We start from the raw sequence: 12,976 nt of genomic DNA on the forward strand, positions 1-12,976 counted from the left end.
CCTCAAACATTGCATGAGTAGGATTGATAACATGTGGGTATTGGGAAGTAGTTGATGAAGTAGGAACCTATTGCCCTGCATTCAACCCTTGGGAGTTACTATTACGCTATGCTTATATTGTCATGCTATGCTCGTAGACGTGGATTGGGTTTTGAGAGTATCCATGATAGATGTGAGATTGTTAATTAACGGTTTACCACTACAAGAAATATGTCAACTTGTGACCACCACTATTGGTCACTGAAAGGTCACAAATTTCCATTTACGACCTTTTTGTGACCAAAAATAGAAGGTCAAAAGCTGGCCGTCGTAAACTGACTATAGCGACCTTTCTTCTGGAATGGTCAAAGACGTTTACGACCAAAATATTCCTACTGTGGCGTTTTGGTCACTAGCAACCTCCCCAAGCCACGTAGGCATCCAGCGTGGCAAGCTGATGTTGCACAAGATTCAACCCGGTCCAATTCGGTTTCCTACATGGGCCGAGCCCATTAATTCGGCCTTTTTATTGTTTTTTTCATGTGAATTTTTGGTCGGCTACATGGGACACGCCCTACAATTCGGCCTTTTAATTTTCTAGGCCATGGCCCTTTTGCAAACCATTTCATTAGGCCTTTTTGTAAGGTTTTACAGAAATGCACAATATTCCAGCCCACTATTATTTGGGCTGTAGCATTTTTGATCCAGTAGACCATTTGGTCTTTTTATTATTCCCTGATTTCTAGTTTACACATTTGAACAGCAAACACTCAATAATTCTCTCAATTAAATGATTAAATTCAGAAATCATTCATCCAAATACACACAACAGCACATACAAGTCTGCCCGTCCAACCTCAACTAAAACAAGCAAAAACAGATACACATCAACTAAAGTTGTGGTGCGCTTCCATCACAGCAGCAGCAACCTAAGCGACATTAGATCACCAAAAAGAAACAATGCCATCAACATGAGGCGGTAATCCAACTTCAACACTTTGTGAGGAGCAGCGCCACCAGGAGGATGCCGATCGCCTCTGGTACCTGGCCACAGGTCACATCAGAAATATTCAGAAATCAGTTGAACATAATTGACTACAAAAGAAATCAGAATTGAATAGAATTGTCATGCTTATCTACTTTCAGGAAAGTTAATACATATTTCCATGCTTGTCTATCAAAGAAATTGTATCAACTTAACACTTAGTCATGCATAAGTGTTTCACATAAAAAACATACAGCAGTGCAGACTCAAAATTGTATCAACTTAACACTTAGTCATGCATAAGCGTTTCACATCAAAAACATACAAAATTTGGAGTAGGAAACTAAATCTCTAAATACTCCAGCTGCAAATACTGCTAACACTAATAGGCCAGTAGCAAATACTGTATTTTTGGAGTTTTAACAAATGTTCAGTAATTTATGGAGTACAACAGCAACATCACGTTAAGAAAGTGAGCTAAATCATCACATTTTCAACTCTAAAGGTGTGGCAGGTCCTAACCCTATCATAGGCATACGCGCAAACAGGTGCATGACAGTGTTAAGTTTTATACAAGGATGTGGCTTATTGAAACTGAAAGTCTAAGTAAAAGTCGTCAAGAGCAAAAATAATGAAATGTTTAGTCCCAGGTTTGTGAACTACGCAGCAATTCTTTTAAACTTGTAATACGAAGGCTGAGTTAGTATGCAGAATGTCTGTAAGCTACAACATGGCCCATCCAAGCACAGCCCAACCCGTCAGCTACAAAGAGCATGAAATAAAAACAAAATACCATACTTAATTGGAGCTTTATTTTTTTGTTCTTACACGGGCCGCTAATAAATAAAGAGTCAGAAAAGCGTCTGAATGGAATCGAGGCTCTGTTTCAGGTAGCAAAGTGGCAAGCAATCTATTTGTGCAGCAGCAATTCTAGGCTTCACTCTGCTCATGATCTACTAATGACTTCTAGCATAAAAAACACTTCTGGCCTAGTAAGCAACAGTATAGCATGCACTTATTAAATTCTTAAGAGTAGCACATGCATTGTCTATTAAGGGAATCATCTGTTACAATTTGTGTTAAAATCTCCTAGGAGTTCAAAGGCTGGAAACAATCTACTATGGAGAAGTGAAGGACCCCAAGTACCTTAAGAGTAGCACATGCATTGTACAACTCTTCTTTACGAGTATCTCCGAAACCATCAGCGTTACCTGTAAAAGTGGTAGTCATCACATGGAAAAATTAGCCAAGCACAGCTCTAATATGGAAAGAAGCACTTCTGTATTTCTATTATATATGCTAGAGAAACTGATTTCTAGTGTTAAAACGTGCAGCTCTGTATACATAATTTTGGTAAGCTAGGCAGAAGCTTAAATATTCAGTGTACAGAAATAGTCATGTGTATGCATATGTAAATCAATATGTCAAATTTATGGCCAACTAGAGATTCATGTATACAATTTGCTAGAGAAGAAAATAACAAGTCAGTTTGTAGCTAGCCTACCAGCAGTTTAACAACACTAATAGATTTGCATTTGATGCTGCCACTTAATTTCAGGACATGACAAGACAAAAAGCATGGCATCAACACGAGCATCAATAGCATACTAACACCTAAATTGATACTAAATTAATGGAGTCCCATCCATCCATGAGAAAAGAAAGTGCCTTTGGTTGATAAAGAGAAGAGAAGACTACCTCTTGCTGGGATCAAACCAGAGGATACCAGCGCATCCACCCATGAGCAGGTTGTGTGGCTCGAGGTCATGGTCCCGGACACCGCGTTCGTGGCAGAAAGCAACGCCATTGCAGAGCTGGTACATCATGATCTACATGCACAATATCACCAAGTTCACCAACAACGAATCAGTCAACGAAGTCATTGAAGCTGTCCAGAATCACTTTCAGCTATCATGCATGCCTAGAAGATAACAATACATGTGTGTTCATCATCTACGCAACAACTCACTCTCGGAAGCTGACTTTGAACGCGGCGACGGAGCCTGTCTTGGGCCTGTTGAACCCCTCCCTGCCTTTCGCGTGCACCCTCTCTTGTATCTGCACAGCAAGCACACAAAGCTCTACAATTTCAGCACAGCAGACGCACTGCACTTTGAGGCCCCAAGAATCAAGACGCCGGTAATTTATTATTACAGAAAAACGCACCCTCTGCTTCATGAGCTCCAGGTTGCCGATGTTGTCGCCAAGGATGGCGCGCATCTCCTCGTCGTCCCTGCAAGCGTTCTCCAGGACCCTAAACCACCACAGCAACAACCAGTGAGCTAGCTAGTTAACTGAGCAGAGAGGGAAGTAGTTACACAGGACATTATTATTCTTAAGTGAATTAAACAAGTCCACCCATCCCAAATCCTGCAGCTATGGCTACATTTGCTAGTATTTTGCTGCTTGGTTAAACTATGTGCCGCTACTAGAGATTACATCAGGGATGCAGGAGACAATCTGATGCGTTCGATACATGGCCTTGGATGCAACTAGCAAACTAGAGTACGAAAGGCAGTGCTGTCGAGTAAAGCATAGTACTTATGTGAAATGCACTGAAGCTGAAACAAGATAGGGATATATACCTGCGGCAGCATCATGGCTGGCCGTAGATTGGCGAACATGCTGAGCCCGGCACGGATGTTGAGCAGCCCGGTCTTAGGCTTGAGATGCTTCTCACTGCTGTCCCACTTATACCTGCAAGCGCAGCATCAACGTCCATTTACTGAAACTGAAAGTCACAGATGCACATCACAACTTCTGAACTAATTACTATTGCCAGATCGTTTCCACTCACCCTCCTATCGCGCCGAGCAGGATGGCGTCGGAGGCCTGCGCTGTCGCGAGCGTCTCGTCGTGAAGCAGACGTAGTCATGGTTGTAGGAGATGTGGAGCAGGTCCGCTGCAGAGGTGCAGGGGTGGTCTGCGGGGCGACGACGCAGACGAACTGCAGCGGCGGCAGGAGCTCGTGAAGAGGCCATCCATGGCGGGGCTGCTGTAGATGTACCTGAGAGAAAGGGAAGATGCGTGAGGGAGAGAGAGAGACAGAGGAAAGGAGAAGGACGGGACGGGTGTAGGTCTCGTCCGCGCGTCGCCGGCGGAGAGGGCCACCGCCTCCATGGCCGATGATGGGTGTAGGTCTGCTGGGCATCGTCGAATCCCGCCTTAGGTCGCCGGGATTGGGCGCCGGAGGCGGCGGTGGGAAGTTGGATCTGGGAGTGGGAAGAGGGGAGAGGATCTGAGGTGGGGAGGGGAGGTGTGGCGGAGGTGGGTGGCGGCGAGGGGACTGGTCGGTGGCGAAGGTGGGTGGCGACGAGGGGATGGGTGGAAGAGGTGGAAGGGGATCGGCGGTGTTGGGTGGAATCGATGGGGGCGGCGGCGCACGGAGGATGGCGCGGCTAGGGTTTGGACGAGAGCTGCGCTGATTCGGGAGGGGGATGAGAGGGATGAGGGGTAGAGGGGGTGGGGGAAGAGGGCTGCCATCGGATCCAGGCCTATCCAACGGTGGTCGGGCATGATCCGCGTGAGGTGCTCGTGGACCAATCAGAATGCAATAAAGGCCTTGATGATTTTATGACCATATAAATAGGTCGTAAATGATTAAAAATAAGTTCTTTTGCAGGAGAAAAGCATTTTCGTTGTTGAAGTATAAAAAATAGTTTTGTTGTGACGAACCTACCAACTCTATGTATTAGACCAAATTGTATGTATAATTGACCAAATGATTTTATGTAAAATGCTTTTGATCCACGAAAAATTCATTTTCCATTTTTTTGAGTGCCCAAAATGAGTTTTTTTTGTGAAGGACCTATCATATATTTGTTGTAAAATTAGACCTAATCAATTTTATAAAATACTAGGCCATATATAATGCACAATTGACAAAATGGTTGGGTGTCAAAAATTTTGATCCACCTCTGGTGAAAAAGACAAATTCCCGTCGATTTAGGTGGAAGCGGGTCAAATTTGAATTGCAGGTGCCTCATAGTTTGCTCTTTATTTTTTCCAAAAAATCATTTCTAGGTAAATAAGTATCTATTTAATCAGAGAAACACCAAAAAAATTCCAAGATTCAACCACTAGCTAGGACCGGTCATTCCCGGTGTTTTGACCGCATTTTGAAACGGGCATGAAAAATTCAAAAAAAATCAAAAAATTGGAAAACCTCCGCATTGTGTCATTATATGTGACCAAGTTTCCAGGAAAAATAACAAACTTGTAATACGGCAATTATTTTAAAAAGTGTTCTCAGAAATGAGCTATCATCTCTGAAGATTCATGGCTTTCAAGCCAAATGATCAATCTTATGGCCACATTCGTGGCATAGTTTGTTCAAATGATCTCATATTGTGCACAAGGGTGCATATTTGAATGGCAAACAATGTTGCCTAAGGAAGTTTTCAGTTTTTTTTGGACGAAAAAACCATTTTTCATTTTTCGAGTGCCCAAAAGGAGGTTTTTTTGTGAAGGAACTACCAAATAATTGTTACAAAATTGGACCAAATCAATTTTCAAAAATACTAGGACATATTTAATGCATAATTGACAAAATGGTTGGGTGCAAAAAGTTTTTATCCACCTCTCGTGAAAAAGACAAATTTCCGCCGATTCAGTTGGAAGCGGGTCAAATTTGAACTGCAGCTGCCTCATAGTTTGCTATTTATTTTTTCCAAAAATCATTTCTAGGTACATAAGTATCTATTTAATAAGATAAACACCAAAAAAATTCCAAGATTCAACCACTAGCTAGGAACGGTCAAGCCCGCCGTTTTGACCGCATTTTGAAACGGGCATAAAAAATTCAAAAAAAATCAAAAAATTGGAAAACCTTCGCATTGTGTCATTATATGTGACCAAATTCCCAGGAAAAATAACAAACTTGCAATACGGTAATTATTTTAAAAAAGTGTTCTCAGAAATGAGCTATCATCTGTGAAGATTCATGGCTTTCAAGCCAAATGATCAATCTTGTGGCCACATTCGTGGCATAGATTGTTCAAATGATCTCATACTGTGCACAAGGGTGCATCTTGGAATGGCAAACAATGTTGCCTAAGGAAGTTTTCATTTTCGTTGGACGGAAAAACCATTTTCCATTTTTCGAGTGCCCGAAAGGAGGTTTTTTTGTGAAGGAACTACCAAATAATTGTTGCAAAATTGGACCAAATCATTTTTATAAAATACTAGGGCATATTTAATGCACAATGAAAAAATGGTCTGGTGTATAAATTTTTGATCCACCTCTCGTGAAAAAGACAAATTTCTGCCGATTCAGCTGGAAGCGGGTCAAATTTGAACTGCAGCTGCCTCATAGTTTGCTATTTATTTTTTCCAAAAATCATTTCTAGTTACATAAGGACCTATTTAATCATAAACACATGGTTTGGTGGCGATACGTCGAGGTTTGGGCGGTGGCCGAGGGCCCCAACTCTAGAGCGCGTAAACTCGCATGCCCGCCGCGTGGTCACCGCGTGACCGTGGCGTTGCCATGTGTTCTGGGCGGCCTAGGCATGTCTAGTGGGTTGGGCACTCCCTAGGTTGGTGCTAGGAAGAAAATTACAACATAAGATTCTCACGAGGAGACCAATCGATGCTCAAACATGAATTAGCAGCCAAGTGTTTGATTAGCGGTACGGGAAATGTACATGGCTAATGGGCGTGAGTTTTGGCTGAGGATGATCAGTTACTAAGAAGACCGTCTTCACAAATTTTCAGCTCAAAAGGAGGAGCCTAGGTGGTACTTGCTTTGCAAACCACCACACTGGACATAAATACGAATGTTGAAGCTCGGCTCAAAATAATGAATGGATTGAGTTGGCATTTGGTGGAGGATGGTTATTTGGGCATAGGAAAGCACTGTAGAAAATGGATACCATTTGGACATTGCCAAAGTGGTACTTCCTTCACAAAGTGCTGCTCTGAACAGAATAGGAAAATGAATATTTTTGAATTAGTTTTGAACTAGGCAAGGAAGGTTTTTACATATTTGACGAAGATATGACCCAAAGAATTTATGAGATTTTTTTGGGAATTTTGGGAATGACAGAAATATAGGTTGCTTCACAACCTAGGGCAAAAACTGCCACATGGACATGACACATAGGCAAAACTGATGAGGTGGCGCCTAGTCATAGCAACCCACCATAGTTTACAAGGCTATGACCATCTATATTGGTCGTTTAACAACTAGAAATAAGGCAGCAGACTAGCGCTGTTTGCTTTATGACCTTTTCGTGTGAGGAAATTACGACCTTTCTGACCAAAATGGTCACAATGGTTTAGGGTTTGGAGCCCCCCGAACAGCTTTTGACCAATTGGTCTGAAATGGTCATAAATTTATGACCAATTCTTCGAGGGTCACTGACAGAAGGTCATAAGTTGACATATTTCTTGTAGTGTTCTTAAGGTGGCAACTTAAACACACATCTGGGTGGATTGAGGCACCTGGGTATTCCAGGATTGCCTGTCTAGGCACCTGGGTAGACCAGGATTGCCTATTTTTTATGGACCGCCACCCAGGCTCAAAGGGATCATGAGATTATTCATGCTAGAAACTTCCGTGTGCAGCCACAAGCTACTATGGGCTCTAGCATAGTTGACTAAGTCGTGCGAACTCTTACAGTGGTAGACTAGCTGATGTAGGGGATGTAGGTTGGTACGGTCTACCCGTTCGTAAGGTGCTAGCGCTTCTGAAAGACTATGTCTCGGTCATCCGTTTCTCAAACACCTTGCAGTGCGAGAATTCCAACGGAGGAGATCGAGTCTTGTGGGGAAAAGTGCACAAACCTCTGCAGAGTGTATAAACTAATCATGATTAGCTGTGTCCCCGGTTATGGACGTTTTGAGTATCTAGTTCTTGGATTATCCTGTTGATCTCATCACGTTACTTAAAATAATTTGTTGGGTTGTTAATGACTACTTTTAATTGGGATTGAGAATGTTGTCAACCATTCTCAATGTTTAACAACAACCATGATAGTTAAATAAAATTTATTCCTTTGCAGTAGGGAAAAATTGGCTTTACGCAAAACTGCAACCATAGAGCTTTTTCACCAGCCAAATATGCATGTAGTGATAGCCATTTTTCAGCATTGCTCTACAGTGTGAATTTGCCAGTACATTCAATGTACTGACCCTTTGTGGCTGTAACGTCTCATGTTGCAGGATATCTTACGACGAGAAAGTGATACGTTAGGGTTACGATTTCTACACTCAACTTTGCCGTTGGTGTTGATGGGAATCCACAACCTTGTTACTTCCGCTATTTTTGGATTGAGGTAATAGTATTTACGTTATTTTATACATGTGATTTACCTCTGTTATAAATCCTCGAGTACTGTGTGTGTCAGCATACCGATCCAGGGATAACACTTAAGCACAAAGACTTGATCCATTCGGGTCAGGTCGCTACAGTATGGTGCACGGGGTTTCTTTGGCCTGCAAACACATATGTCTGTGGCGTAAAACACCCGAAAGGCAACGAAAATGGAATATTCTACATATATATGTTGGTGCGCCATGTAATTACCGTGACGGCGTCGAGCTCAGCCAAAGACGAAGGCCCACCTAGCGCACCAGAGACTGAGGACGGGCTGCTATGAGCGGGAGCGACTGCGAGAGGAGGCCCGGTTGCGTTAGCAAGTGATGGTGCGGTTGTGTTGTTGTTCATGGAGTTGCTCCCGACGAAACTGGGCAATGGAAAATCATGTACCGTCTTGTCTGGATTTTTCTTCGTCCAGTTGATGATAGCTGGAACCAAGTTAGTAGCGAAACCATTTCTGCAGGCAGTTACAACTGCATTGACTGCCTGCTGTAGCAACTTATTTTTCTCCTCGGTGATTTTTTCGCGTCCTCAGCTACTTTTTTCTCGACCGCAAGCTTCACCTTCGCGTTGATGTCCGCCTGACTAAACTTCTTTTTCTGCTTCTTGGCCTCCGGGCCCTCTTTGTAAAACACCTTCCACGTGGCGCCGTCTCCAGCACCGTGCACACGACCATATTGCGACCGCTGGCCCAAAGGGAGTCCCTTAAGTTCGTTCAAGGCCCGGTTGAGAGGGGTGTCCCACTTGGGCCTCATCGGAGAAGTAGGGCTTTCGGCTGCAAGCTGGTGTTGCTTCTCCTGCAGAAGGAGCGTGAACCGTTTAGGAATGTGTAGTCGACTAGATATGGAGCTAAATGTAAGGTGGTAAAAGAATAATTACTAATAGTCTAATCAATTTCCTCATGATCAGATCCGTGTAAAAAACCTTCTTTTCCTTGTCCCACTTGCAGCGGGCCCTGATGAAGTCACGCTCCAAGGGGTTGGTGAACTTCGTGAAGGGGTCTGGGATACCCGCGGCTTCACATTCCGCGTCCTCCTTATCCCATATGGGCCTTTTACCGAGGTAGCCATGGCTTCCGAGGCAATGCTTCCCCGTGTTCCTTTGCTGAAGGCTCTTGAATTTTGCAGCCTTAGCTGCCTCGGTAGCGCAAGTGTCCTTGAAATTTTCGAACTCCTCTTCCGTAAGTGTCGGATTTTCCTCCAGAATCTTGGACAGGGGTTCCTCAGCCTCAATAGCGTGTTTCACCCTCCCTTTACAGCAGGCCAAATCATTGCTGAACATGCCCATGGCGTGATTGTTAATCTTTTTCATCTTCGGATCATCCCACGATTGTTCTATGTTATCATCCCGGTCGGGGAACTTGAATCTCTTGTGCAACTTCGTCAGGAGCAACTGCGTCAAATGTTCTTTACTCCTTAAGTCATCGTCATTGATGCTCGCGCATTCCTGTAGGATGCATCCTACTTGGTTCCCATAGCACTTGCGAGGTTCTTCCGGCTCTAATGGCTCAAACTTGCCAGGTGCCATCTTTGTGATCACTAGTCGTCCAATCCCTAGTTTGTTAGATTTTCGTATCCCTCTGCTTCTTCTGCTTCTTCTTTTTGGTAGCGGCATCGGCGCCGGTACCTTCCCCACCGGTACCTTCCCCGCCAGTACCTTCCCTGCCGGTACCTTCCCCACCGGTATCTTCCTTGCCGGTACCTTCCCTGCCGGTCTCGGCGCCGCCATCAGTCTCGGCGCCGCCGTCGGTGCCGGCACCGTCGGTGTCGATGTCGGCGTCACTACCATCATCGAGGCCGACCTGCAAACCTTGCTTAGCAGTCAAATAGTCGAGGTACTCTTGTTCACCCTCATAATCCATCTCGTCTGCATCTTGGTCAGAAGGCCCAGTTTCTTCGTTGTTCGACATGTTTCCTATGATTAAGTCTCCTCGTTTAATTCTAAAAGTATGAAAAAATGAGAAATGACATAAAAAAGAAATCTATGTTTGCCAGAATGTCGTTTCCCAGCAACTCCCAGCACTTGATATGCCTACTATCTAGCACAAATCGTGCCAAAATTCACGAAAAATTTCGGCATGACCTTTGCTAAAAAATGGACACATCGAGCGCCTGAAATTCACCGGAACGGAAATGAATCAACATTCCGGCATAACATAGGCCACTCGGATCATTTACCCTGCACATAATCATCATTTTCCAAATATGACATGTCCAAAACATCACATGTCCAAATGACATGTCCAAATTCCAAACATGACATGTCCAAAACATCACATGTCCACATATCACATGTCTAGTTCAAATTTGCATATAAATTCAGCCTACCTAAATTCAGCCTACCTAAATTTGCTTTAACAAGGGATGTTGATTTGGACAATTGCTTAAATGTTGCCTTTTCTTTTAACTACAATTGCTTAACCGTAAATTTCTGTCCTATTTTAAAACATACGGTTCATAAAAACCTAGCTAAATTCATAACTAAATAGATAACCTAATTAACCTACTACCCTAACTAAAACCTAATTAAATTAACCGAAGAACCCTAGCTAGCAGAGAGAGGAGGAGCGTTGGGGGGGTTACAGAGGGTGCAGGGGCGAGGACGCAGGCCCGACGACGGCCGAGGTTGGGAGGGGAGGAAGCAGAGGAGGGAGGCGTGGCGCGTCGGGGTCGGGGGCGAGTGCCAGGGTCGAAGCCGAGGCCGGGGTCGGGGCCGGGGTCGGGGTCGGAGGCGAGCGCAGGGGCGCGACAAGGGCGGGGGCGAGCGCAGGGGCGCGACGAGGGAAGGGCCCCGACGGGATTTGGGGGGAAAAGAGGCGGGATGAAGCAGAGAGAGTGAGGATTTTGGGTTAAGTGGACGTAGCAGTAGCGCGTTTAGATAGAAAGCGCTACTACTATTACAGGTAGCTATAGCGTTTTGTACAGAAAGCACTACTGCTACCTTGACTAGTGTAGCTCTTTTTCAGTAAAGCGCTACTGCTATAACCAGTACCTATATAACAGCTTTCCTTTTTCTTTTCCTTTATTTTCTCTCACTTTTCTTTTCTTTTTTTCCGAGAGCAGTGAACGAAGGGAAGGTGATATATATTGCATCATTTGACGGTTAAATATGTATACACAATAGGAACATATATATTACATCATTGGACCCATGCATAATAATGGCTAAGTGTGTATACAAAATAGGAATATATATATATATATATATATATATATATATATATTTCATCATTTGACCGATAACATATGGTTCCTCAGCGTTGACGTTTTCGTTTTTGAGTCAGCTTCTTTCCCTTCTTGTTTGTTGAAGAATAATTGAGCCCCTCATTGTGACTTTGCCTTTTCCATGGAGTACGATTTTTCTTAGGTAATGTAGTATTGATTCTTCTTTTGATGTATACTTCATCATCATCGTCATCTTCCCTCATTGGGTTGCCGTACTGATTGTAGTCTTCCTAGTTGGCGACTCCATCCATTCCAATGATGTTCCTTTTGCCTCTCCTCACGACAACACGGCTGGGATTGCGTGGGTCGGTTATGAAGAAGCATTGTGTCACGTGCTTAGCGTGTACCGATGGCTCATTTTTTGCGATAGCATTCACGGTAGCTCTCTTGGCGTCGGGTATAGTCATGGTAGTGAAATTCTGGTTTTCTCTTTCGACATTCTTAGCCCATCTGACATGGAGCATCGTCGTGTTGTGCAGTCCAGAGTAGTCAAGCTCCCAGATCTCCTCGACCCTTCCATAAAATCTTTCAGTTGCACCATTGTCGCTGCCGGTCATGCATTCCATCGTCACCCCTGAGTTCTGATCATCACTATCCATATCTTTGGCCTCCGTGTAGAACATGTATTCGTTGATATCGTATGCCTGATAGGTTAGGAGGTTGGGCGAGGGGCCATGTGCTAAGGCGTATATGAGCAATCCGTCCTTAGAGACCTCCTCCGGGGGATTAGCAATAATATGCTCTTTGAACCAATGCAGGAAAGTGGAGTTGTGCTCTCTAGTAACTTCGGCGTCCGTCCTGCATAGCCCCCGGTCACGGTACTTCTTTGCGATAATTTCTTTGTGCAGTGCCACGAAAGGATCTACCTCGTCTAGGTGTTGTAGCACTACCAAGTTTGCTATGTCAAAGTCGCTGCATCGATCTGAGTATGCCACGTGCAGTTCCCTGCGACCGTTGGAGTGACCTTCTCCTTCGAGCCTCCCCTCGTGCTTGTTAACGGGTAAACCAACACTAACATCAGGCGGCTGGTCTGCGCCATATAGAAAATTCTCGCAGAAAGAGATGCACTCTTGTGTCAGATAGCCCTGGATGATGCTTCCATCCGGACGGGACATGTTACGAATGAATCCTTTGATGATCCCATTCATCCTCTCAAACGACATCATGTTATGCAGAAATGACGGCCCCAAGTCTAATATGTCGTCCACAATATGGACACACAGATGCACCATCACGTCAAAGAACGCGGGCGGGAAGTACATCTCAAGCTCATTCAGTATCACAACAATCTCTTCCTGTAGCCTTCGGAGCTGCTTCAGACTGATCGACTTTCGAGAGATGACGTCGAAAAAGTTGCAGAGACCAATAAGCGTCTCACGGACGTGCTTTTCCATTATCCCTCTAAGGGCAACAGGTAGTATCTGCGTCATCATCACATGACAGTCATGGGACTTCATCCCGCTGAAC

The sequence above is a fragment of the Triticum aestivum genome, chromosome 1B (assembly GCF_018294505.1).
Source record: "Triticum aestivum cultivar Chinese Spring chromosome 1B, IWGSC CS RefSeq v2.1, whole genome shotgun sequence".
Taxonomy (NCBI): domain Eukaryota; kingdom Viridiplantae; phylum Streptophyta; class Magnoliopsida; order Poales; family Poaceae; genus Triticum; species Triticum aestivum.